This window comes from Dermochelys coriacea, chromosome 2 (genome assembly GCF_009764565.3).
Source record: "Dermochelys coriacea isolate rDerCor1 chromosome 2, rDerCor1.pri.v4, whole genome shotgun sequence".
Lineage (NCBI taxonomy): Eukaryota > Metazoa > Chordata > Testudines > Dermochelyidae > Dermochelys > Dermochelys coriacea.
Window position 1 is genome coordinate 85,507,662 of NC_050069.1, and position 25,517 is coordinate 85,533,178.

Sequence of the window (25,517 nt, forward strand, 5' to 3'; positions counted from 1 at the left end):
CCGGACGAATTGCATCTGAGAGTGCTGAAGGAATTGGCGGCTGTGATTGCAGAGCCCTTGGCCATTATCTTTGAAAACTCGTGGCGAACGGGGGAAGTCCCGGATGACTGGAAAAAGGCTAATGTAGTGCCCATCTTTAAAAAAGGGAAGAAGGAGGATCCTGGGAACTACAGGCCGGTCAGCCTCACCTCAGTCCCTGGAAAAATCATGGAGCAGGTCCTCAAAGAATCAATCCTGAAGCACTTAGAGGAGAGGAAAGTGATCAGGAACAGTCAGCATGGATTCACCAAGGGAAGGTCATGCCTGACTAATCTAATCGCCTTTTATGATGAGATTACTGGTTCTGTGGATGAAGGGAAAGCAGTGGATGTATTGTTTCTTGACTTTAGCAAAGCTTTTGACACGGTCTCCCACAGCATTCTTGTCAGCAAGTTAAGGAAGTATGGGCTGGATGAATGCACTATAAGGTGGGTAGAAAGCTGGCTAGATTGTCGGGCTCAACGGGTAGTGATCAATGGCTCCATGTCTAGTTGGCAGCCGGTGTCAAGTGGAGTGCCCCAGGGGTCGGTCCTGGGGCCCGTTTTGTTCAATATCTTCATAAATGATCTGGAGGATGGTGTGGATTGCACTCTCAGCAAATTTGCGGATGATACTAAACTGGGAGGAGTGGTAGATACGCTGGAGGGGAGGGATAGGATACAGAAGGACCTAGACAAATTGGAGGATTGGGCCAAAAGAAATCTAATGAGGTTCAATAAGGATAAGTGCAGGGTCCTGCACTTAGGATGGAAGAATCCAATGCACCGCTACAGACTAGGGACCGAATGGCTCGGCAGCAGTTCTGCGGAAAAGGACCTAGGGGTGACAGTGGACGAGAAGCTGGATATGAGTCAGCAGTGTGCCCTTGTTGCCAAGAAGGCCAATGGCATTTTGGGATGTATAAGTAGGGGCATAGCGAGCAGATCGAGGGACGTGATCGTTCCCCTCTATTCGACACTGGTGAGGCCTCATCTGGAGTACTGTGTCCAGTTTTGGGCCCCACACTACAGGAAGGATGTGGATAAATTGGAAAGAGTACAACGAAGGGCAACAAAAATGATTAGAGGTCTAGAGCACATGACTTATGAGGAGAGGCTGAGGGAGCTGGGATTGTTTAGTCTGCAGAAGAGAAGAATGAGGGGGGATTTGATAGCTGCTTTCAACTACCTGAAAGGGGGTTTCAAAGAGGATGGCTCTAGACTGTTCTCAATGGTAGCAGATGACAGAACGAGGAGTAATGGTCTCAAGTTGCAATGGGGGAGGTTTAGATTGGATATTAGGAAAAACTTTTTCACTAAGAGGGTGGTGAAACACTGGAATGCGTTACCTAGGGAGGTGGTAGAATCTCCTTCCTTAGAGGTTTTTAAGGTCAGGCTCGACAAAGCCCTGGCTGGGATGATTTAACTGGGACTTGGTCCTGCTTTGAGCAGGGGGTTGGACTAGATGACCTTCTGGGGTCCCTTCCAACCCTGATATTCTATGATTCTATGATTCTATGGTAAGGGGTGGGTGCCTAACTGACATTTTCAAAACCACTTAGAAAGCTCTCAGTCAGAGTTAAGACTGTACTAGGAATCACCAGTTAAGTCACACAGGCACCAGTCTAAGCCACAGATAGTTGGGTCATGATTTAGGAGTTTCCTTGAAACCTCATGTTCATTTTGTTATGAATCCAGATAGCTGAATATGTTTATTCTGTTAATAGTGTATTAATCTCTCTGCTCATGCACTTTCCATTTGGGTTGCTTTGTGTCCCAGAACTTCCTCTGTAGATATGAAAAATAGCATCATTATCTATGCTTGTCATCTTAAGATGCTGCTAGTTTAGACAACATAAATGATAAATAAAGTGCATGGGGTTACATGATCAATAGCAGACAATACCTTACGAGCTGCTGTGATAAATAATAAATAATTGCAGTGATAAATAATTCCATTAAGTGGATCAAAGTTTATGATGGCCACCATAACTCAGAGCTGGAATCAATTTCGGGCAACTCTTGTACTATATAACTAAATGTATTGTTCTGGAAATTTCCTAATGATGACATTGGTTTGGAGCTGAGAAGGAAGGATGGGGGTGGGGAGGAAGAATGGGACATGTACATTAATCTGAAAAATGTTGTGTGGTGTTTTGATGGACACATGCTGTAACTGTTCATTTAATTATTGGATTCACATAACTACTCTAAGTATGGGAGGAACACAAGGCCTCCATTCATTAGACTTTCATGATTCTGCTTCTCAACCTTTTGCTGAAGACTCCATGATACACATCTCTACTGGCTCAGTCCTTGGGCCTTCACTCCCACATTCCTTACTGATTCCTCTGAGTCACGAATAGATTTTTCTACCCGTTTGCTACAACTTGGTGGCAGATGGTTCTGGCTGAAATTACACAGGCACAGATGCCTTCATGCTTTCTGTCTCTGCACACGGAGAAATAACTGCGCTTAAATTATGTGTTCTTCTCTTTTGTTGTCCTCATTCTCTTGTACATTGAAAAAATGGGAATTTGATTTGCTCTGGGGCTGGATAAAGAAATAATTAACAGGCACACAGTACTTTTATGTAATCAACAACAATAGCCATAGTTTTTTTTTGGATGGTACTGGGTTGTAGATCACATAGAAGTGTCAGCTAATCCAGAACATATCTGGAGTTTGAGTAAGAACTTGTATATTCCATTCTCTTCATGAATCCCTTGCATATCTGATAATAGTTGCCCCTGGTGAAGTTGGTGAGAACCAGGAGATGCTAACAATCACTGCCAGTGTGTATACTGTCTACTGGGTATTTCCTTAGTTCTTGTTTTCTGTCATCTTGTGCTCATGGTCCTTTAACACTTAACTCGGTGGAGGCAGAGAAAAATCACAGGTGCTGTTCAATAGTATCACCAGTTTTCTCAGTTCACATTTCAGCATGGAAACTGTGTTTCTCAGGATCACTACACACAAATTTCTGTGGCAAGCTCTAGACCAGATTGTTGTATGGTGTGAACTCGATAATCTGAAGGGTACAGAGTTTTGTGTTGAAGTGTTTATTTCGTACAAAAAAAGGTGTCACAAATCATACACAGATAGATAAAATCTGTAAAACTTATTAAAAATAAAAACCTCCCTCTCCTTTGGGGTGGGGAGGGAGAAGAAACACCTTTCAGGAAATGCCTGTCTAGACAAAACCATGAAATGGGGAATGCTTGAGTACTGCTACTCTAAGCACCAACATCTCATCTCTCCTCTCCTCCTCTTCTCCTTCCTCCCCCAGCTCTGCTCTTCCTCAGCTCCCACCATGAAGCTTTCTTAAATGCAAGCAGAGTCCAAATAGTCCATACATGAATTAGCCACCCTATTACACTTCCCTAAGTAGGCCTAACAGGATCCTTTGTAAAACTGGACCCAGCTGCTCTCTCCACTTCTGTAGCTCACAGGTGGCTTCCCAATAACATAGACCAAGAATCATTTGCCATTATTAATAGGTCAACAGAATGAAAAGCCCTGCCCTGTGTGCTGGCACATTATAAGGGTTGTATGCTGTTTTGTATAGAGACTGTGATGTTGTTATGAGCAATTTGATGGAGCTAATGTTTTTAGACAATCAGCAGGAATTAAACAATGAACATATTGGAAACAATCTTCAACTGTGTTGTTTGATGAGCAACAAACTAGGTTGCAGTACTTTTGCAAAATAAAATTCAGATGCTGCAATAATCACTAGTTTCCAAAATCGGCAGTAATCTGCACATTTTTATTTAAAGTTTTACCTGGAATCTGTTTACATAACTAGAAGCTATGAGGGCTGGAATCCATGTAGGAGGAGGATGCAACATAGAACACCAGAAGCAAACAGACACCTACCAACCAATTTCTTCAGCTATTTCATGTTTAATTTACATTTGAATAAGGTTCAGTTCACCTGAGCCTTAACATCCAAATCTAATTATAGTGAGAATAGAACGGCTTAGGAACTTGTGATTTCTGCTGAGGATTTAAGCTAAAATATTGTAAATTCTAATTACGTAGAATATTGTTTTCATGATAGGATTTTTTTGTTTAATAAAAACAAATGCAGATTATAGATACAAATTTATGGAAATACTTGTTTGTGCCCACAAGTACTACAAAAATACTCACAGCTTGTTGGTAACCTGACTCAATGCATTGAACTGTCCAACCCAAGAGTGCCTCCTCCTAGTGATCCAGCACGTTAAATGAGGGGGTTTTGGTGGGAAGCAATTGAATTATACATTTTTTAAAGAGTATTGCACAAAATGCATGCCAAATCATTAAGAAAAGTGCCTGGGATTGGGGTGGGGAGATAAATAATATAAAAGGGGGGGGGGGAAGCTGACAAAATGAGTTACCAGAATGGGAAAGGCAGTTTGTAGTAGATTCTCTCTCTCTCTCCACATTGGATTGCATGCTAAATTGTTAACAGAGATCTGTTGCCTGGGGATGTGGAAGTAGTGCTTCCAGAATTGGTGACTCACAATACCAAGAATCTTTGGGGCACTCACTGGGAAATTAGTAAGTAGAGTAGCCACTGAGGACTTGATTCTCCTGTTGCGGTTACCATTGGACTATTCCCTCTCCAACATTAAGAAATGTTAAAGATAAAAATTTGTTGGTGAACTGAGCTGGGATAACAAAAGTCATGTAATTTTGTGTGTATGCATATTCCTTTCCTTGGGTACAGCAGGAATTTCCTAAGCATTAGAGCAGCTCAGAATGTTCTCATGGCAATTTTATAATCAAGTGTCTGCACACATTACAAGCACCATGGGTGTCAGCAAGGCTAGAACCCATAAAGCATGCAAACATCCATCTCTTGAGCTGAAGGAGTAACAATGTTATTTGTCAACAGCAGGCAGTCAGTAATGGAAACCATCCTCCATTAACTAAGCCATTGCATTATACATGGTTTCAGTGTAAAATCAAGAAGAGCTTGGCAATTTCATCTTGATTTCATTTTGAAACTCCAAGCAATGTTTGGTTTTAGGGGATGGGGTAATCAGGAGATGATTGGGCACCTGTCTGCATGTGTGCACAGCCTTTCACCCCCATCAAGTTTCTCACTAACTCAGCTACTGGTCAAATAATGCAACTTGATTAGCAAAGAAAGGAATCTCTAAGGCCCCTGTTCTCCTCAATCATGTGATCCCAAGAAGCCCTTACAATTCTTTCCAAAGCAGAGCTTCAGATTTTTCTCTGGCTGTAAGACAAGCAGCACTTCATCTGTGGTGGGCATTACACAACCTTATAAACATTTCATGAAGTATTTTTAAAAGACTTCAGTTGTCATTATTTATGAAGCAGCTGGGCTTTTTACAGGGGGAGAAACTCTCTCCAAAAGGCAGGACAGGTTGCCTAGGAGAGAGGAGAATGGGTGAGTTGCCTGTAAGATGAACAGCATTTTTGAAAAAAAAAGAATGTACTAACATATTTTTAAATAGTGTTTACTTACTTTTTAATTTAAAATGTTTCATATTTATTGGCTGTATCAGAACTTGTACTATTCCAGAACATGGTAGTACTCAAGCACAGAAATTATTTCAGAGCCCTGATTTCTATATTATTTTGGGCAATGAGAATTTTTCTTTCAGTTAGCATTTACTATTTGCTGCAGTGCTGTAATACCTGGGGGCTGACTTTGCTCCTGCTTATACCAATGTAAATCAGGAGTAACTCTACAGAAGTGGATGGAGTTACCCAGTATAAAACTAGTGAAAGGGATAGCGGTATCAGAACTCTTGCTTACCTTTGTGGCAAATAATCATTACAAGCCCCAAAGGAACGGGGCCGTTTCTTGCTGATGTTGTTCCAGTGATATCACATATCTAATCATAGTACCTCTGATTTTGCTGCATTTGCTGAAATATAAGATATGTTCACATCCAAAACTTGTACTTGTTTATGGGAAAATGAATATTCCTCAACTTGTGATCATTCGCTGTGAACTTCATATACACATGCATATGGCTTTACAAACTTAACCTGTGTCCCTGAGATTCCTCCTTGCCCATAGGATCTTATTTTTGCATCGCTAGAGTCTGTATTTGTGGCGACACCAGTACGAGAATGATGGTATTTTTTCAAAGAGGGGCAGACATATAGTGATGTCTGGATGTTATTGCTGCCAGGCTTTGCAGCACAGATGGATTTTTACTAGGATTGTACAGCTTCAGTCACATCAAAAACATCACAGTCCTTGCACTGAATCCTTTCATGAAAGAACCTGCCACGTCTGTAGAGTTCCACTTCCATTTAGCCTTTAAGTCCATTTTCATTCTCTTGATGTCTCTGTCTTGGTTGTAATTAGCTCCATTTCTTTTAGCTCACTTCCACACTTATGCCTGCAACTATTGAGGTTCATGCTCATAGAACAGTGGCCAATGAAAATAACAGGCGTTTAAGATCAGTGAGCACCTATACCTTCTGAACATGTCATTTTACATTGAATAAAAAGATAATTTTGCATAGTAAAAGGGGGAAGATCTGAAATCTGTGCACAGTCCAAAGATGCAGGCTCTCTGAGTCTTAAAATTAAAGAATTATTCCCCTTCCTCAGCCCTACATTGCCCTTGATGGGTGATGTGTTCCTCCTCTTTCATGGGGTGAGTGGCCTGAGTCCACACTCTCTCTCTCTCTCTCTCTCTCTCCTTTATCTGGTAGTTTATACTCCAATGATTTCATCTAATCTTTCATTTAAAAATGTGAAATGAAATGTAATATAATCACATAGCAGCAGTCTTAACTGCAGATGGTCATGGAGATTAAGTGCCACTCCTTTGGCCAAAGCACAAGCCACAGTCAATCTGAATGTTTTTTAAAGTCAAAACAATTTCTGTTATTTTTTTCCCTTTGTTAATCATTTCTCCATGCCCCTGCACTTGCAGATTCTGGTATGGACTGGAAGAAGAGCTTACTAAATATCACGAAAAAAGTTCTTGCAGTGTTGTCAACTCAGCAGGAAGTACTGGAGGAAGAGTTGGTCAAAATTTTTCATTCCAATCTTATTTGAAGGGAAATCCCCACTGCCTCCCCCTTTTTTTTAAACTAAAAACTTTTGTGAAAAACTTTTGGGTTTTTTAAATTGTCTGGTGTTTTTTTTTTAGTTTTGTTTTTACCTTTTTTCACCCTATATTCCTTTTTGCCACTCAATGGAATAGAATGAATTATGGCTAGATATTTTGGGGGAGAAGAAGTTGGGGAGTCCTTATCTTTGGAAAAGTTGCAGGGCAGTAAAAGGGAAAATGAAATTCTGTAACTCTCACCCTAATTTTTTTCAAGAGAAAGTTTTGAAAAGTGACAGTGGCAAAGAAAGAATGCAAAAAAGAAAATGAAAAAGCCAAACCCTGAAAACAAGCATTCCCCCCCACACCCCACCCATGGCCGTAATTCATTTTATTGCATTCAGTGTCAAAAAGAAAAAAGAGGAAGAGAAGAAAACCTTCTAACGCTTTTGTGATTACCGTCAGGCCCCCTCCTCCCATTATTTTTCAACCCGCTCCATTTGGAAGTCTCACAAGAGATTTCCAGCCTGGCTTTGTAGATGAAGAAGTTTATATAATTGAGGTTGCTTCAAACCAGATAAAACTAAGGCCCCAATCAAGCAAAGCACTTAGGTCCAGATCCTCAAAGATATTTAGGCTCCTAGCTTCCATTTATTTCAGTGTAAGCCCTGGTCTACACTGGGGGTGGGGGGAATCAATCTAAGTTATGCAACTTCAGCTACATGAATAGTGTAGCTGAAGTCGACGTACTTAAATTGACTTACCGTGGTGTCTTCACCGTGGTGAGTCAACTGCTGCTGCTCCCCCGTTGACTCTGCCTGTGCCTCTCGTGGTGCTGGAGTACAGGAGTCAATGGGAGAGCGTTCGGGAGTCAATTTATTGCGTCTAGACTAGACGTGATAAATCGATCCCTGCTGGATCGATTGCTGCCTGCCGATCCGGTGGGTAATGAAGACATACCCTAAGTTAGGAGCCTAAATTCTCCTATGAGGATCTGGGCCTTAAGTACTTGTAGTACTCTGAGGTTGGGGGTAGTCCCATTCAGGTCAATGGGAATACTCATGAACTTAAAATCAAGGAGTTGTGTAAGTGCTGTGCTGGTTTGGGACCTAAGTCTTTGAGGTTCATCCATGAAACAGTGGTCACACCTAAAAATGTTCTGATTACCCTTTAAATAACAGTAAGGATTTTCAGTGGAGCCTAGTGGAGATAGGTACCCATCTTCCACTGAATTTCAGTACCACAAATATAGGGAATGCTTAGGAATTACTGCAAATACTAGGCTATATTATCTAATGCATAATGAAAGTTTTAGACATATTTAGATCCCATTACCTTAATATTTGCTGTATACTCTGGGGTAATTTTTGTACTTTGTAACTACTGAGTATTATTCATACACATAAAAAACGATGTAAAAAGAACATTATTGAGGTTGTAAAGTCAAGCACTTAAAAGTTAGGAATGCTAGAATTCAGGTTACAAGTGCAAATGTAATTTGGTCTCTTCATGTATTTATGATACAGTCTTTAATTACATGATAACAAACTTTTTTTTTCCACAGGACCCTGCCTCATTCAGTGCATGAAATGGATGGTCCTCACTTAATGACCAGCAATTCAATATTTTGTTTCCTGCTCATTATTCAACATATGGCCTCATGCCTTAGTTACTGCACACTAGTCAAATCCAGTTCTGAAGACGGAATTATTAATTTCCTTATGGGCTATTCTATGGCACCCTTGGCAAGAGTATTTCAGTTCTTCACAAACATTAATACATTTATTTTTACATTAATCTGTGAGATGTGGGGGTATTATTATCCCTGTTTTACAGACAAGGATCGAGACACAGAGACACTGAGGTCAAAAGTATCCATTAATTTTGGATGCTCAGCTTAAAGCACTCGGACTTAATTTTTCAAAGTATGTAGCATTGTACTGCATGTGTTCAAAGCACAGCTTCCACTGACTTCAGTTGAAATTGTAAGCATTTAGCACTTCTACAAATCAAACCCTCGGGTCTCAAGTCAGGCACCCAGAAAATATGGAACACATAGTTAGTGACTGTCTGTGACATGTTTGGTTAAAGTGACTTCCTAGACATCACACAGGAGTTCTGATGCACAGGAAAGAACAGAATTCAATTCTCCAGGGCAGCATTTTACTAATTTAACCAGGAGACCCTCCTTTCTCTTCCTACAATCCCCTGCCTCAACATACTACACATATTCTATCTTCGGTGACAAATGAGACAAGGATCCTACAGACAACAGCCTCCTTCACTACACAATCCTGATTCACCCCCAGAGCAGGTCAGTCCTGTGCCCTGAATGATATAGAGATTCTGTTCAAAAAATTGTATGTAAAAACTGGTCAAAAACTGGTATTTCCATTCTGTAGGAAATTTTGAAATGAATTTTGGAACAAAAAGGAGAAATGTTGAAATTTCCTGTACAAATTCAGAAAAATTAGTTTTGATCTAATCAAATAGTTTTGCTTCTGAAATTTTGAAACAAAATTCTGCCTGGCAGTCAGTTGTCCTAGCTTAGCCCTGGCTTTCAAGGCTTCAAAAATTCAGGCTGAAACAGACATCCAGCATGAAACATTTCAGCCAGAACAGTTAAAGTCTGGCACGGTTATAAACAACTGAAAACAGGGTCTTATAATGGGAAGTGTTGAGTAACCTTAACTATAGGTGGTGCTATGAGCTCCACCTATAATACTGAAAATATGGAGATAACATTATCTAAATATCTCTAAGGCAGATAAAAAGTGATTTAGTGTGAGCACTTTAATTTAAAACCTGATGCAGGTAGTTTATCCTGACATTTGACTTGTTAGCACATTTTTTCTCTGCATAACTAACATTTTATAAATATCCTTTAATAAAATCATGCACACAAAGCAGCACTAATGTACTTAAATTCTTTCCTCTCTTCTTTTTGGGAGTGCTTATATGTTTCTGTTTACACTCTTGATCCCTTCATTTTTATATTCTGTTGTTGGCCGTCATTCCTTTGCTCCATTTGTTGCTGCTATGAGATCCTGTTTGATAGGAAGATTTAGCTTATTCATCATTCTCCTGTTGATTCAGATTGAATGGTTGTATCACCAAAATGTGCAGTGTTTGTCAGAAGTATTGTTTTTCTGGTTTGCTGTAATTGCAGTTATGCTTTTCTTGCTTTTACTTGTGGAATGAATTCTTGCACTTGTCTTGACAAGTTTTTTCCTATATCAGCAGAAACAAGGTGATGACAAGTTCATCTCTTTTATGGGAGTCTCACTTTCCTTATGACCCAGGGCTATCAGTTTCCAATCTTCCCCCAGCTGGAGGGACTGTTGCTTATTCCCTTCAGAACTTGCCCTGAAAAGTCCTCCCTTAAATATTTTCCACACTCTTTTGAGACTGAAGGTGGGAATTTAATGCTAAGTGACTAAACGAATTGCTTCACTTTGTAGTGCAAGGGACTAAAGAATTCTTGAGACAAAACAATGGGTCCCCCCGCAAATGACAACAGATTATACAAATATGCAGAGAGAACTGTGATTTCTTTAGCATTTTACAGATATGCACCTTTAAAATGCATTTTAGTGAATTATGGATGAAGAATGTGCTCATTCAGAATGTTGAGTGAATCACACCATGGTATGTGCAGCTCAAGTATCACAACTCTGAAATCTAAAGCACTTGGAAACACAATCAAAGTGGATAGGAAGAAGTTACGAGGAGCACACTGACAAAATGATTGGTTCACCCATTATTGATTGACTGCTGTCCATTGCTTGTTTTGTTTTACCTGCACATAAATCTTGGGGTGTGATTCTGATCTCTCCAGGAACAAAGTTTCCTATAATGTTGCTCATCCTTGGGAGTAAATTTTTGTCTGAGGATCTCAAAGCACTTTGAAAACATGAGTGAATTAAATCACAGAGCATCCTCTGACACGAGGAAGTATTATTATCCTATTGTCCCATTTTACAATTAGAAAGACTGAGGGCATGGCTACACTTGCAGATGTAGAGCGCTTTGAGTTAAACCTGCCTTCGGAGAGCGCACTAGGGAAAGTGTTGCAGTTTTTCCACACTGACAGCTGCAAGTGCACTGGTGCGGCCACATTTGCAGCACTTGCAGTGGCATTGGGAGCAGTGAATTATGGGCATCTATCCCACAGAGCACCTCTTCCCATTCTGGCACTGTGGCTTGTGGGAAGGGGGTTGGGGGGGCGGGACATTCTGGGTCCTGTCCCAACTCCCCGTGATGCATCAGTTCGCATCCCAGCAATCCCTGTGCTTCCGTCCACATTGGCATTCACCACTGTGGAATGCCACTTTTGGGCTCGGGAAACAAGCACTGAGTAGTGGGATCACATCGTCATGCAAGTCTGGGATGACAAGCTGTGGCTGCAGAACTTTCGGATGAGAAAAACCACTTTCATGGGACTGTGTGAGGAGCTCGCCCCCACCCTGCGACGCAAGGACACGAGATTGAGAGCTGCCCTGATGGTGGAGAAGTGGGTGGCTATTGCAATCTGGAAGCTGGCAATTCCAGACAGCTACCAATTGATCGCTAACCAGTTTGGAGTGGGAAAGTTGACCATTTGAATCGTGTTGATGCAAGTTTGCAGGGCCATTAATAGCATCCTGCTCAGAAAAACCGTGACTCTGGGTAACGTGCATGACATTGTGGATAGCTTTGAACAAATGGGTTTCCCTAACTGCGGAGGGGCAATAGATGGCACACATATTCCAATTCTGGCACCAGCCCACCTAGCCTCCAAGTACGTTAATCGGAAGGTGTATTTCTCTATGGTTCTCCAGGTACTTGTGGATCACTGTGGGTGTTTCATTGACATTAATGCAGGCTGGCCCGGAAAGGTGCATGACACATGCATCTTTCGGAACACTGGCCTGTTCAGGAAGCTGCAAGCCGGGACTTTTTTCCCACACCAGAAGATCACCATAGGGGAAGTTGAAATGCCTATTGTGATCCTTGGAGACCCCGCTTATCCTTTAATGCTATGTCTCATGAAACCCTACACAGGGAGCCTTGACAGCAGCAAGGAGCGGTTCAACAACAGGCTGAGCCGGTGCAGAATGACTGTGGAGTGTGCTTTTGGCCGTTTAAAGGGCCACTGGTGCTCTCTGTATGGAAAGCTGGACCTGGCCGATGACAGCATCCCTGTGGTTATATCCGTGTGATGTACTCTCCATAACATTTGTGAAGGGAAGGGTGAAAGATTCACTCAGGCATGGAACTCGGAGGTTCAACACCTGGAGGCTGAATTTGAACAGCCAGAGAGCAGGGCTATTGGAGGGACCCAGCACTGGGTTGCAAAGATTAGGGATGCCTTGAGGGAGCAATTTGAGGCTGAAAGCCACCAGTAACGTCTGGTGCCCTGCACAGGAGTGAAGTGCAGTGGTTCCAATGTTAGTAGGAATCTGTTTGCTACGCTGACTTGCAGTGCCTGTTTCTTTCCTGGGCTAAGGTATCTTTTACTTTATGCAATAATAAAGAATGTTTTCAAAGCCAAAAAATCCATTTATTGAAAAGAAACACAACTGCTTGGGAAACAGAAAGAGCGGGGGTGGGGGGGAACAGTACAATCACAGATTTGCATATGTCCTGTATATACTCAGCCTTCCTGTCTGGAGTGCTGTGCAATGAGTGCTGCACATCAGGATGGCTATACGGCATGGTGATGGGGTTGAGTACAGTGGGTAAAGGTCATAGTTTTCAGGGCTGGGTGGTGACGCTACAGGTGTTGGAGGCAGCTGGTGGCGGTAAGAACCCGGATGTTGGAGAAAGTGGCTTGGAGGTGACATGGGGGCACAAGGGAAAGAGTTTAAGGACAAGGGATGCAGGGGTGGGCAGGCACAGTAGTGCTCTGCCTGCATGGCTATGAGCGCCTGGATAGAGTCTGCTTGGCGCTCCATTATGCTTATCAGCTGATCCGTGCTTTGCTGCCAGAGCACTGTGCTTTTGTACTGGCGCTTCTCATTCTGCTGGCAGATCCTCCTTTCACTGTCCCCCCACTCCTGTACTTTTTGATTTTCATTACTTGAATGCTGCATTACTTCATGCAACATGTCTTCCTTGCTTCTACGTGGCCTCTTTATGATTCTTTGGAGTCTTTTGGCTGGTAATAACATGGATGGCTGAGATCTCAAGGTTGCATCTGTAAAGGCAAAATGCAACCCTTAACAGAGGCAGCATTGTTCACACCAGACAGAGCAATGATTCCGCCATACTTAAGGGCAAGCACAGTCTACACAATAGCATAATTTGCCAATCCCAAAGTGAGTGCACATAACCCATGGGAGCCCCAAAATGGTGAGTAAGCACAGGGGCAAGCGTGACTGATTGTTTCACGGCTGTACTGTCCTCAGGTTTCTGTGCATTGGGGAGAGCCAACAGTGGCAGGGGGCCCCTATACTGAACACTGTCCCCATATTTTCCACAGGAGTTCGTCCTGGAAGATATCTCTGAGGGTGACCTGGGAAGCAAGGGAGGGTTTTCTACTGCAATGCGACTTCTGCCCTGGCCCATATACAGCTTGCCTATGTGCAGCAATGGTCCCCCCGCCCCTCATGGCACAGTGGCACAGACAAGTTAGCCTGACTGGGACAAGGAACACAGTGGCTCTCCCAAGAAACCTGTGCAAGCACATTGCCCAAGTTCTGGATGAGATCTTTGAAACGATCACTGAGGTCGATTATCACGATGTGAGAGAACACATCAATGCCCTATTCCGAATCTAGGCATGCATGCAGCCCTAACCATCCTCACCCCAATAGCCTGCACTGAATAACTTCCTTCCCAGAATAAAAGCCACTTACCGGGAACCTCCTCTGGTATTTGTCCTTCCGCAAGCACTGGTAGCCACGACTGGCTACCTTCCTCCTGGCATGAGAACAGCTCTTGGCTGCATGCATCTATGGATTCCGGCATGTCTTCCTCCACCTCAGCACCCTCGTTCCTGCTTTCCCTCTCCTTCTTCTCCAGCCTTGTTGAACTGGGCTTTGAAGTGTCCATGGTGGTACTCAGAGTGGAGGTGGGGTCATCCCCAAGTATCATGTCCAGCTCTTTGTAGAAACGGCAGGTTGCAGGGACAGCACCGCCACTGTTTACCTCATGGGCTTTGCGGTAGGCATTCCCCAGCTCCTTCACTTTAACCCTGCCCTGCGGTGGGTCCCGGTCACAGAATCATAGAATCATAGAATATCAGGGTTGGAAGGGACCTCAGGAGGTCATCTAGTCCAACCCCCTTCTCAAAGCAGGACCAATCCCCAACTAAATCATCCCAGCCAGGGCTTTCTCAAGACTGACCTTAAAAACTTCTAAGGAAAGAGATTTCACCACCTCCCTAGGTAACGCATTCCAGTGTTTCACCACCCTCCTAGTGAAAAAGTTTTTCCTAATGTCCAACCTAAACCTCCCCCTTTGCAACTTGAGACCATTACTCCTTGTTCTGTCATCTGCTACCACTGAGAACAGTCTAGATCCATCCTCTTTGGAACCCCCTTTCAGGTAGTTGAAAGCATCTATCAAATCCCCCCTCATTCTTCTCTTCTGCAGACTAAACAATCCCAGTTCCCTCAGCCTCTCCTCATAAGTCATGTGTTCCAGTCTCCTAATCATGTTTGTTGCCCTCCACTAGACTCTTTCCAATTTTTCCACATCCTTCTTGTAGCGTGGGGCCCAAAACTGGACACAGTTCTCCAGATGAGGCCTCACCAATGTCGAATAGAGGGGAACGATCATGTCCCTCGATCTGCTGACAATGCCCCTACTTATACATCCCAAAATGCCATTGGCCTTCTTGGCAACAAGGGCACACTGCTGATTCATATCCAGCTTCTCGTCCACTGTAACCCCAGGTCCTTTTCTGCAGAACTGCTGCTGAGCCATTTGGTCCCTAATCTGTAGCAGTGCATGGGATTCTTCTGTCCTAAGTGCAGGACTCTGCACTTGTCCTTGTTGAACCTCATCAGATTTCTTTTGGCCCAATCCTCTAATTTGTCTAGGGCCGTCTGTATCCTATCCCTATCCTCCAGCGTATCCACCTCTCCTCCCAGTTTAGTGTCATCTGCAAACTTGCTGAGGGTGCAATCCACATCATCCTCCAGATGATTAATGAAGATATTGAACAAAACTGGCCCCTTTCATGGCCTCTTTCCATCATGTCCCTTGATATCTGGCCGAAGGTATCGTAATTCCTATGGCTGGAGCGCAGCTAGGACTGGACAGCTTCCTCCCCCCAAACACTGATAAGGTCCAGCACCTCACTATTGCTCCATACTGGGGATCACCTGGCATGTGGAGGCATGGTGACCTGGAAAGATTCGCTGAGAGCATTCCACACCTGCCTGAGCAAACAGGAGGGGGATTTTCAAAATTCCCAGAGAATTTAAAGGGCGGGTCTGACGTTTGGTCACCTGAGGAAAGGGCAGTAGAGTTCAAAGTGATGACCAGAGTGGCTAGCACAGGCATTGTCAGACACTTCTGGAGGCTGATCAGAGTGTACTAACAGACCAGGTTGTCCACTCTGGTGCCGCGGTGCTCCAGCGGGGGCACACAAAATGTTATTCCACTCGCTGAGGTGGAGTATCAGGAGCAGACTAGCCGCGGAGTCAGAGCGCTCTACGTGCCTTGCCAGTGTCCACAATGCATCTCAATTTACTAAAGGTGGAGGAGTCTCCAAGCTGCTATATCCTGGTGCTCACTGAAGCTCTGTTCCAGTACTCTGAGCTAAGAAGTGTGGTGAACTCGTGAAAAGCACTTCCCAGAGCAGCAACACTATTATAAAAATATCTACTTATCAACCTCTCAAGATCTCTCACACATCCAGAAGCCACACCCAAGACTCAAGCACTATTTAGCAGGTGGTGATATAGTGAGCCAGCTCCTCAGCTCACGTAAATCAGTGTTGTACCATGAACCTCAATGGAATTGTGCTAAACTACAGCTGCTGAGGATATGACCCTGTGTATAAATGCCTACACCTATCTGGGAGCTATTATTTCAGAACACCTATTAGAGAGACAATGATAATACGTAGCACGTTTAAAATGTTTTACATATTTAAAAAATTAAGGGGTAGTGGGCTGACCCTGGATTTACACATTAATAACTGACATCAGAATCTGGTCATTAGAATTTATAGGTTCCATCTTGTCTTTTTCTCTCCCTTCTGTCCTTTTAATTATTTGAGTGTCTTTTTACATCGTATACCCATATCTATTTCCCCTGCTATTTGGCCCCTTTTTTGTCTTGCAAGTACTCTTTCCCTGCCTTGAGGGACTCTTCTCTGTGTTTCTCTCATCTCATGAAAGCTTGGCCAGTATGGTTTCCACAGATCAGCTAGTTCTGCCTTATCATGGTGAAGGTGCTAACACGTCTCTCAGTGCCTGCTGGAAACCAGTGATTGAGTCTCCTTTGCACTCTCCAGAGATTTGATAGAAGAGGCCCTTCCAGTCACTGGTCTTCCATTCTCTCTGCATCCCTTTGTCAGACATGCCACACAGAGTAGTTACCCCATCTTACCTTGAATACCCAGCCTTAGAGTCTATACCATAAGAAGATAATGATGCACTGCTGCCTGTCACTTCTTCTGAGACAGTTGTCATGTAAGTAGGTGGCAAGCTGGGACTACTGCTTATTATAATGCATTCATTTTACAGTTACCTTGTCCACCCACCCGACCTCCGTTTGTCTGTTTCTTCCACTTATTATGTCTTGCCATAATCCTAGGCTGTGAGTTTTCTGAATCAGGGACTATTATTTAGATAGTTGTACAGCACCAAGCGCAATGAGGCTTTGATCCTGTAATAGAAATAAATAATAACAGTGTATTTAAATGCATTCTAAATCCCAATGATCCCTAGCTTTGGGGCTGATGAATTCATCAGCATTTATTTGAGAGCCACCATCATAAATGGAAGGCTCCTTAATGGACGTGGCTAGAAATTTAGATTCTGAGGAATCCAGAATCCCTACTTGAGCAGATAATTTCCACATTCATCTGCTAGGGCACATATATTTATTTTAAAGCCTTGGTATGAAGTATATACATCTAAAAAACCATTCATATTTAGCTGAACTGAGGCCTTAAAATCAATGAGCAACTCGTTCAAAATCAATGAGCAACTCGTTCACAATACTCTTATACACATATACGCTTTTCTATTTGTAGGTTTTGTTATATTTTAAAGTGTAAAAAATATACATTTTTAATAGTATTTTGCAGTTGTGATTTTGATTTTTTGCTTTGCTAACAACACACGCATACCATTAAGCAGAGATACGGTTGCATTTTGCCAGCAGAATAAATGTCCGTTTCAAAGTAATAAGATGAATTATTGTTTATCTTTTTGCAAGCCAGAAGGATCTGAGAGTGCAATTTCAGAACCTTTGTTTCTTGTGTTGCGGTGCCTGTGTTTGTGTTACCCTGTCCTGATGTGGCTTAAGGGATTTACCATGGTCTAGCTGCTTGACAGTTCAGAGCTGCTCTAGAAGAATTTCTAACATCTTGTGTTAAAGTTCTGTCTCTTGACAATTTCTCTGCAAGCCTGTTGCCTCATCCAGAAATCACGAAAACTGATGACCCAAATAGAAAGGCAAAAAACAAAAGAATGTGGGTTTTCCTCAGTAGATTTTCCACACTGATTGTTAAGGATGTGCATATTTTCCTTCTCCTACATTACACTGCCAGTTGGTTTGGCGCAAAAGCTGCTGCAGCTTGTTTTAATCTTGAGTTTAGTCTTTCAGAAAGCTTGTCAAAAATATTCAGTGTTTGAAGTGTTACTCTAGCTGGTGCCATTTACTTCTCTGGGGACCAAAGTTGCTGTGAGTTTTGGAGAAGAAAAATTAGAAAACTGCAAATTCTCCTTGTTTCATGTGCGTGGGCCGGAGAAGTCGCTTATGTAGATATTCCTTGTTAATCAAATGGATTTTAAACAGCTAGGGAGAAGAACATGTTCAATATTACAGTAATTATTCAAAGAAAAAATATGATAATAGGAGTACAAGATAAACATATTCTGATTAAACCATTCAACACTTTGCTACTAGGAATAAATATTAAAAGTAGCAGTGCTTGAAGTTATAAGACCCTTTTTTCACTTGCTTCTATCTTTGCCAAAATTTAACTGTTGGTACTGGAATTTTCCACACTGGATACTGGCCACAGGCTGTTTTTTGTTGGTTTGTATGGTTTTTCTTTTTTCTTTTGTGTATTTTGTTCAGCCACTTCTGAAAAGAAGGCTGGGGAAAATATGTTATTTTGCCAAAGTTAAATTCTTACAACCATTTCTGTGAGAAACTAGCACTTCCATGCTTTGGAGCAGAAACTTGAAATTTAGCAAGGGGGTGGGGGTTGTTCTGGTATCACAGATGTAATTTTTGCCATCACTGTGAAAATCACCCAAATTTGACCAAGTTATAAGCCTTTGAAACTCAGCTTGCTTATATCCTCATTAAAAGTTTGTTTGGAGGCCAGAAGAGTCTGTATTGAACATACTCCATCTCCGCACAGCTCCTGCATGCTGACTGCAGTGAGCACTATTCCAGGGCTGCCGGGGCTGAGTCAGACATTTCATTCAAATGCTCCTTCCAGCAGCTTGGGTCATGGTTATGCTGAGCAGCAGAACTGGGGGCAAGGAGATCGTCCTGTGTTCTCAGTGCTTCTATTGCTGGTACCCAGGCACCATAGAGGAGAAGGCCTGGCTTGCTTGAAAGTAGATGATGAGGAGTGGGGAAAGGTTGTTGAGGTAGGCTAGGGGTGCAGGCTGGGGGTGATGGGAGCCAAGAGGTCTGTAACTATGAGAGGAATTCCAGGATTCCTGACTTGCAATATTTTTTCGCTGTCTGCAAATATCTGTGAAGCACCGTGGTAAAATATATGCCTCATCCCTCTTGAGTGTTTGGTCCATATACAGAATAACATCTCTACAGCTGCCTCTTAACACACAGGGTAAGAGGACTGTGCTATGTATCTCAAGGCTCTCAACCTACTGGTGATCTATGTGGAGGTCAATATGGTTCTGTGTGATCAGATTTCTGTTTTTTCAATTTGCTTTTTAAAAAGCTGAAGAAATTACATTAAAAACGCCCCTTACACAAAATAATGGTAAGGTTGCAAAGTAAAGTGCTCAGAAGTTAGGACATGCCAGATTAGGGTTCCCTGTGCAACCTGGCCACAGCTTACTGAATGGGAAGCTATTCAATATTTCTTATTTGTTGTGTCATGTGGTCCCATGCCTAGTTTACTGCATGCCATTTACACTTTGCACTGAATACATTATTATTAATTTCCTCATGGGTTTTTCTACACTCATCACCACGCTACTGGAGTGTCCTCAGATATTCACCAACTTGCCTTTCTGTGTCTCCAAGTTAAAATACATATGCCCTGATTTTTTGGCAAATCTAAGATTCTTGTAGCACCTCATGTCCAAATCACAGCTCCCATCGAATCCAGTTACAGCTGGGAACTCTCAGCAGTTCTGCAAATCAGATCTCCGGTGTCTCATGTTGGATGCCCAGAAAATGAGAAACATCTATGACAGTTCTACATACAGAAAATTCATCAATGGTTCAGGACTGACTCTTGCTCTTTTTGGATCTCAGACCAGAGTGATTTGATGGTGTAAACCCCACAGCTATGAGGAGGTGGAACAAACATTTTCTTGGACATGTTGATATAGAATTAGATTTTTTTTTAAATTAGCTGCATTACTAAGTTGCCATGCCAGGCTTTACATGCTGCAATCAGTCAAAATGGGACTAATATGTTTTGTAAATTGATATGTTTTTGAATATGAATATGAAGGTACCACTTGGGCACTGGAGACTGATTTTTGATTGCCTTGTGACCACTAACTGCAAGTGAGATTCTGGATCTGCTAACAAAAAATTGACTAGGGGTGAGGAGTGCAGTAAAAGATAGGAAATTAAATAGAGAGCATTAAGAGTGCCATTGTATTATTGGTCATTATACTGTCGGAGACCAGCTGTAAGGAATCTTGCATAAGAATTACGGGCTTCTGAGTCTCTTCTCACTACATCTGTTTGTAAATGTGGGTAGTTGATGAAGGAACAATGGGAACTGGATGATCATGCATTAATATATATCACAGACTGGTATCTTGCTGCAGCTTTCCTCTTATTTATTATTAATGTCCATTGTGTTAAGTTGGTAATCAGATAATGAAGCTGTTTCACCTGATATATGAGAATATTTTTGCTATGTGCAAAGCTTTGTGTACTTTGCCATCTGGGCCTTAATACTGTGGCAAATCCCCCTAGATTCTGTAGCAGAGTGGAAATTCTCTGCCAATTGCAGGTAAATTAAAAAATTGAGGTTTCTGCTAAATGAAATATAAAAATACATAATTCAATCAATCAGCACAATATTTCTGGTGCTACATATTTTCATAGTAAATTCCATTTATTCCCCTATGTCCATAGTTACACTTTCATCTCCAGAGTGCTTCATATATTTTGCATCAACAAAGTAACTACATTTTAGACCTTGTCGGGGGAGGTTTTAGCAATGGTTAGTGGAGATTTTTGGCATCTAGGAAGATGTGGGAGGCTGCTTGTGAAATAAGCATATGAGCTACCTGTTAGTGAAATAGTATCTGTTAGTACCTAGCTACTGTTAGAGAAATAGTTAAAGACTGACATGTGTAAGTATCAATAGGATTCAGATGAGATGAAGAGGCAGTTCGTAATTTTCCACTCTACTTTTTCAGGCTGATAGCAAATTCAGGCAGACATCACTGCATCTTTTACCACTTGATTCACATTTTTAAGGGAGCATAATTCTTCTGCAAGGAATGGATACAAATTCCACAGCTTTGGAAATGCAGAATTCATAGAGCCCTGACTATGCCTAAACATACAAGGCTAGGGCTTTTCTTTTGGCAGATTATGTAAAGGTAAAAGGAAAGTCATGAGACTAGCAATATCAGGGGCAGCCCTAGACTAGCTGCCAGCAACTGGTGCCCTAGGTGAACCATGCAATTGGCACCCCCCACCCCCAAATCTCAAGGGCAGATCTAGGCTGAGGTTTTTGGTAAACTGGGAAATATTTTGCCCCTTTTTTCCTTTTAATGCTTAAGTGTTTTTTTTAAACAGAGGCTTAATTATTCAGTTTGTCCATCCATCCGTCTGTGCAAACAATGTTTCTGAGATCAGATAAAATAGAGACATGAAATTTTCAGAATAGATTTGTACATGACAGCTAGATGATACTTCAGTCCAATTTCAAATAAAAATGCATTAAAATGTTAATTATAATTTTTATTATTACAAATCCATAATCATCCATTATGCTATCCTGCTTTAACTGTCATTACCACCACATCCAATATAGAAAGAAATAAAACTCTTCAATGAACTTTAACGTGTATTTACAAAACACTTCGAATAAAAAACACTGTGCTCTTAAAACATGACTTTTCTTGCTTTAAGTTTTGAAAATTCAGTCACTAGTTCTTTTAGATACAGTTTTCCAGCTAGTTCATGCTCTATTGACATTGTGGCAAGTCCAACAAGTCTCTCTTGCACCATTGTTGAACACAGATATGTTTTTATCAATTTTAACTTTGAGAAGCTACGTTCCACACTAGTTACAGAAACTGGCAAAGTTGAGAGAATGAGCAGAGCTATAAAAATTTTTGGAAAACTATGAGTTTATTTTCACAAACAAACTTGAGTACTTCTTCACGAGTGGAATGTTTCTTAAGTCGTCTTGAAAAAGCCTGAAGCTCACTACACAAATCTGTAGCATCAAAGTCTTTTGAATTTTCATGAGTCAATGCCGACTTCAGTTTTATACAAAATTCTCTTATCTGTTTTTCTGTTTTCTTTTGCAAGCTGTCGATATCATATAAAAAGCCAAATACTGACTCTAGCTGCTGCATCTGTTGAAATCTTTCATTAACTGAGTGAATAGCAGTATCAAGGACTGCAAAGTAGAAATTCACTTTGAACCTTTGTTTTGGGTTCTGAATGGGCGTGTCTCATCCTTAATATGAAAACTGCTGTTTCGTTTGCCAAATATGAACTGGCTCTGGTTCAAATTCTGTTGGAAAGTCTATTTCTTCAGCAGTAGATTCTCGGGAGAATCTACCAGTGTTCTTTTGAATCCTTCATCACTTCTGAATTCCTCCAGAATATTTTTAGTTTGCTGCAGTTTTTGAATAGCAGAATGTATTGTGATGGGGGCAAGGCCAGCTGGCTATAGTAAAGTAATGGGAGACAGATATATTAGCCATGGGCTAAACAAATCCCTGTTACCAGGATAAGCAAATGGCAGCTGCTCCAGGTTAATTAAGACACCTGGGGCCAATTAAGATCTTTCCAGAAGGCAGGGAGGATAACTAGGTTGATTGGGACACCTGAAGCTAATCAGGGGCTGGCTGAAACTAGTTAAAAGTCTCCCAGGTAGTCAGGTGGGCGCGCGTGTCAGGAGCTGTAGGAGGAAGTCGCACTGTTGGAGACACTGAGCAATACAAACCATGTCAGGCACAAGGAAGGAGGACCTGAAGTAAGGGTGAAGTGGATCTTGAGTAAGTGGGGGCTGCTGTGGGGAAGTGGCCCAAGGAATTGTATGCGCCCTGTTTCTAAAAAGTCAGATACCACAGCTGATACTATTAGGGTCCCTGGGCTGGATCCCGGAGTAGAGGGCGGGTCTGGGTCCCACCCTTTGCACCCCTGATTAATCATGAGACTGGGAGAAAACAGAGACTGTGCAAGGGAGGGTAGCTTTTCCTCACCTCTCTTGCTAGCTTATGATGAAAATGGCTCAGTAGGCTGTGATCCTTGCCTCTAGAAAGAGAAGGGCTACGTAGAGGGTCACAGTGAGCCTCTGAGGCTAGCAAAATCCACCAGGAAACGCGGGACCCATGGAGACAAGGACAGAGCTTTGTCATAGTATGTTCAAGTCCTTTTCCTGAAGCTGCTTACTAGTGAGGTTAATCTCGAAAAGGCTATCATACCACAAAATGAGTGAAGTCACAAATTTGAACTTGGAAAGGCTATTTGCAAGAGCTTCTGTATCTGAATGTGCCGTATTGCCAGATGATCCAGTAAAGACAGTATCATCAGAAATTTCAATTAGGGCATCATAAATATTTCCAAGTTCATAGCAAAGAGGCTTCAAACCATCAATGCGACTCTCCCATCTTGTCTGACTAAGTGGTTTCACAGATAGAGAATTCACATGGCAAGTCAGAATTTCCCAACGGTGTGTTGAGCCTGAGAAAAAACACATAAACATGTTGCACCAGGTCAAAGAAACTGCTTGCCTCCAAACAGCATCTAGCAGCATCATTGACAACCAAATTCAGAGAATACGCACTGCAAGGAACAAAAAAGGCCCTAGGATTGATTTCCTTCATTCTCCTTTGCACACCATTGCCTTTACCTTTCATATTACTCCCATTATCAGAGCCTTGGCCACATAAGTTTTCAACAGATAATGACATTGTTTCAAGCTCTTGTAGAATAGTTTGTCATAAATGCTCCAGTTGTTTCCTTCATTGAATATCAAGGTTGGAAGGGACCTCAGGAGGTCATCTAGTCCAACCCCCTGCTCAGAGCAGGACCAATCCCCAATTTTTGCCCCAGATCCCTAAAATGACCCCCTCAAGGACTGAGCTCACAACCCTGGGTTTAGAGCTCAATGCTCAAACCACTGAGCTATCCCTCCCCCCACCTCAGTGGTATGAAACCTCAGTGGTACAAAACCAAAAAAATGTTCCTTTATGAGCACTTCAACATTATCTTCAACTGCAGACTTTTCCATATCCACAAAACGAATGATCATCAACATTTGTTCAACATGACTCATATCTGGTGTACAGTCCAGTATTATTGAAAAGTTTTTTTCAGAATGGGCAGCTTCTACAATTTTCTTTTTAATGGAATTTGCTGGGATTTGAATCAATTCATTTTGCACATTTTTTCGTAAGTAATGAACTTGAGTTTCATGATCAGTTATTTTACATAGATGCTCTTTCATGACTGGATCAAACAAAGCTAGGTATTTAAGAAATTTTAAAAAGTTTCCATTACCTGGAGTGTATAATTTTTCATTTCTACCATGGCAGCAGAATGCTAAATTTTGCCCACCGAGAACTCTCACTAAAGCAATCAGACACTCTAATATTTGTTGCCAATATTCTTCTTTCCTTGATCACACATAAATTTTCTTCGATTGTTTTTCCTTTTTTTCAATCGTAATTCAAGTTGTTTCCAATTTTGAAAACATTCCATATGTTTTCAAAATGTACTTCTTTCATGTGAAGAGAGAATTGAAGATATGTTTTTCCAATCCTTCGAACCATTTTCTATAAGTGATGTAACAATTGCTTGATTTCTAAACAACTTGCAGCAAAAGCAAAACAGAGTCCTTCGACACTGAATATTGTAACCAGTTTCAATGAATTTCTTCCCCATTAATAAAAAGAAAAGGAGAACTTGTGGCACCTTAGAGACTAACAAATTTGTTAGTCTCTAAGGTGCCACAAGTTCTCCTTTTCTTTTTGCGAATACAGACTAACACGGCTGCTACTCTGTTCCCCATTAATGAGTTTCCTCTTGTAATGCTGAGTAGAGAATTTTCTTCTATTTCCATCCTTAAGGAAGGGAAATTCATGAACTTGTTCTGGTCCATATTCTATGAGAAATTGCCGCACACTGTCATCACATCTGGGCCATGAAGCTGGGTCCCCATACCGTAACTTGTTTGTAACTTCCTCATCCTTTCTTCTTTTTATTTCATTTACTTCAATTTCTGCATGTGTCTCTAAAGGTGAATAAATTTTCTCCACTTCCATATCAGTCTGATGCTGTGAGCTGCCTTCATCTAGAAGTAAGTTTCCATCATCTTGAGTTTCCAAACTGCTTTTTTGTGGATGTGAGCTACCCTCATCTCAAAGTAATATACCTTCATCTTGACGTTCCAAACTGTTTCCATGCAGATGTGAGCTAACCTCCTCTCCAAGTAAAATTCCTTCATCTGGATGCTGTGAACTACTTCCATCTTTATTTTGATTAAAGAGAAGATATTTCAGGAAGGATCCCTGATGTTTTGCTTGCTCCTTTTCCTTCTCAGCCTTTCATTAATGATACTCAGCTCCTGAGGGTTTTCTTTTTCCTCTTTCTGCCATGGGGCATTTGAATATTGTTATGTACTGTGCTCCGACTGCAAGCATTATAGCGTTAAAGATGGCTGACACACCACATGGTTGGCTATTTAAACCACATTGCAGCCATCCCAACACATCTTTTCACTACTTAAAGGTTCAATGATTAGTAACATACACTGACTTACCTATTAAAAACAGTTAGTTACAGCATTTACATGGAAATAAAATGACCTTTTTCAACGTTATAACGGAAAGTAATCCCCTTCCTCACAGTTACCCGCTTGGAGTGTGATGTCATCACTTTC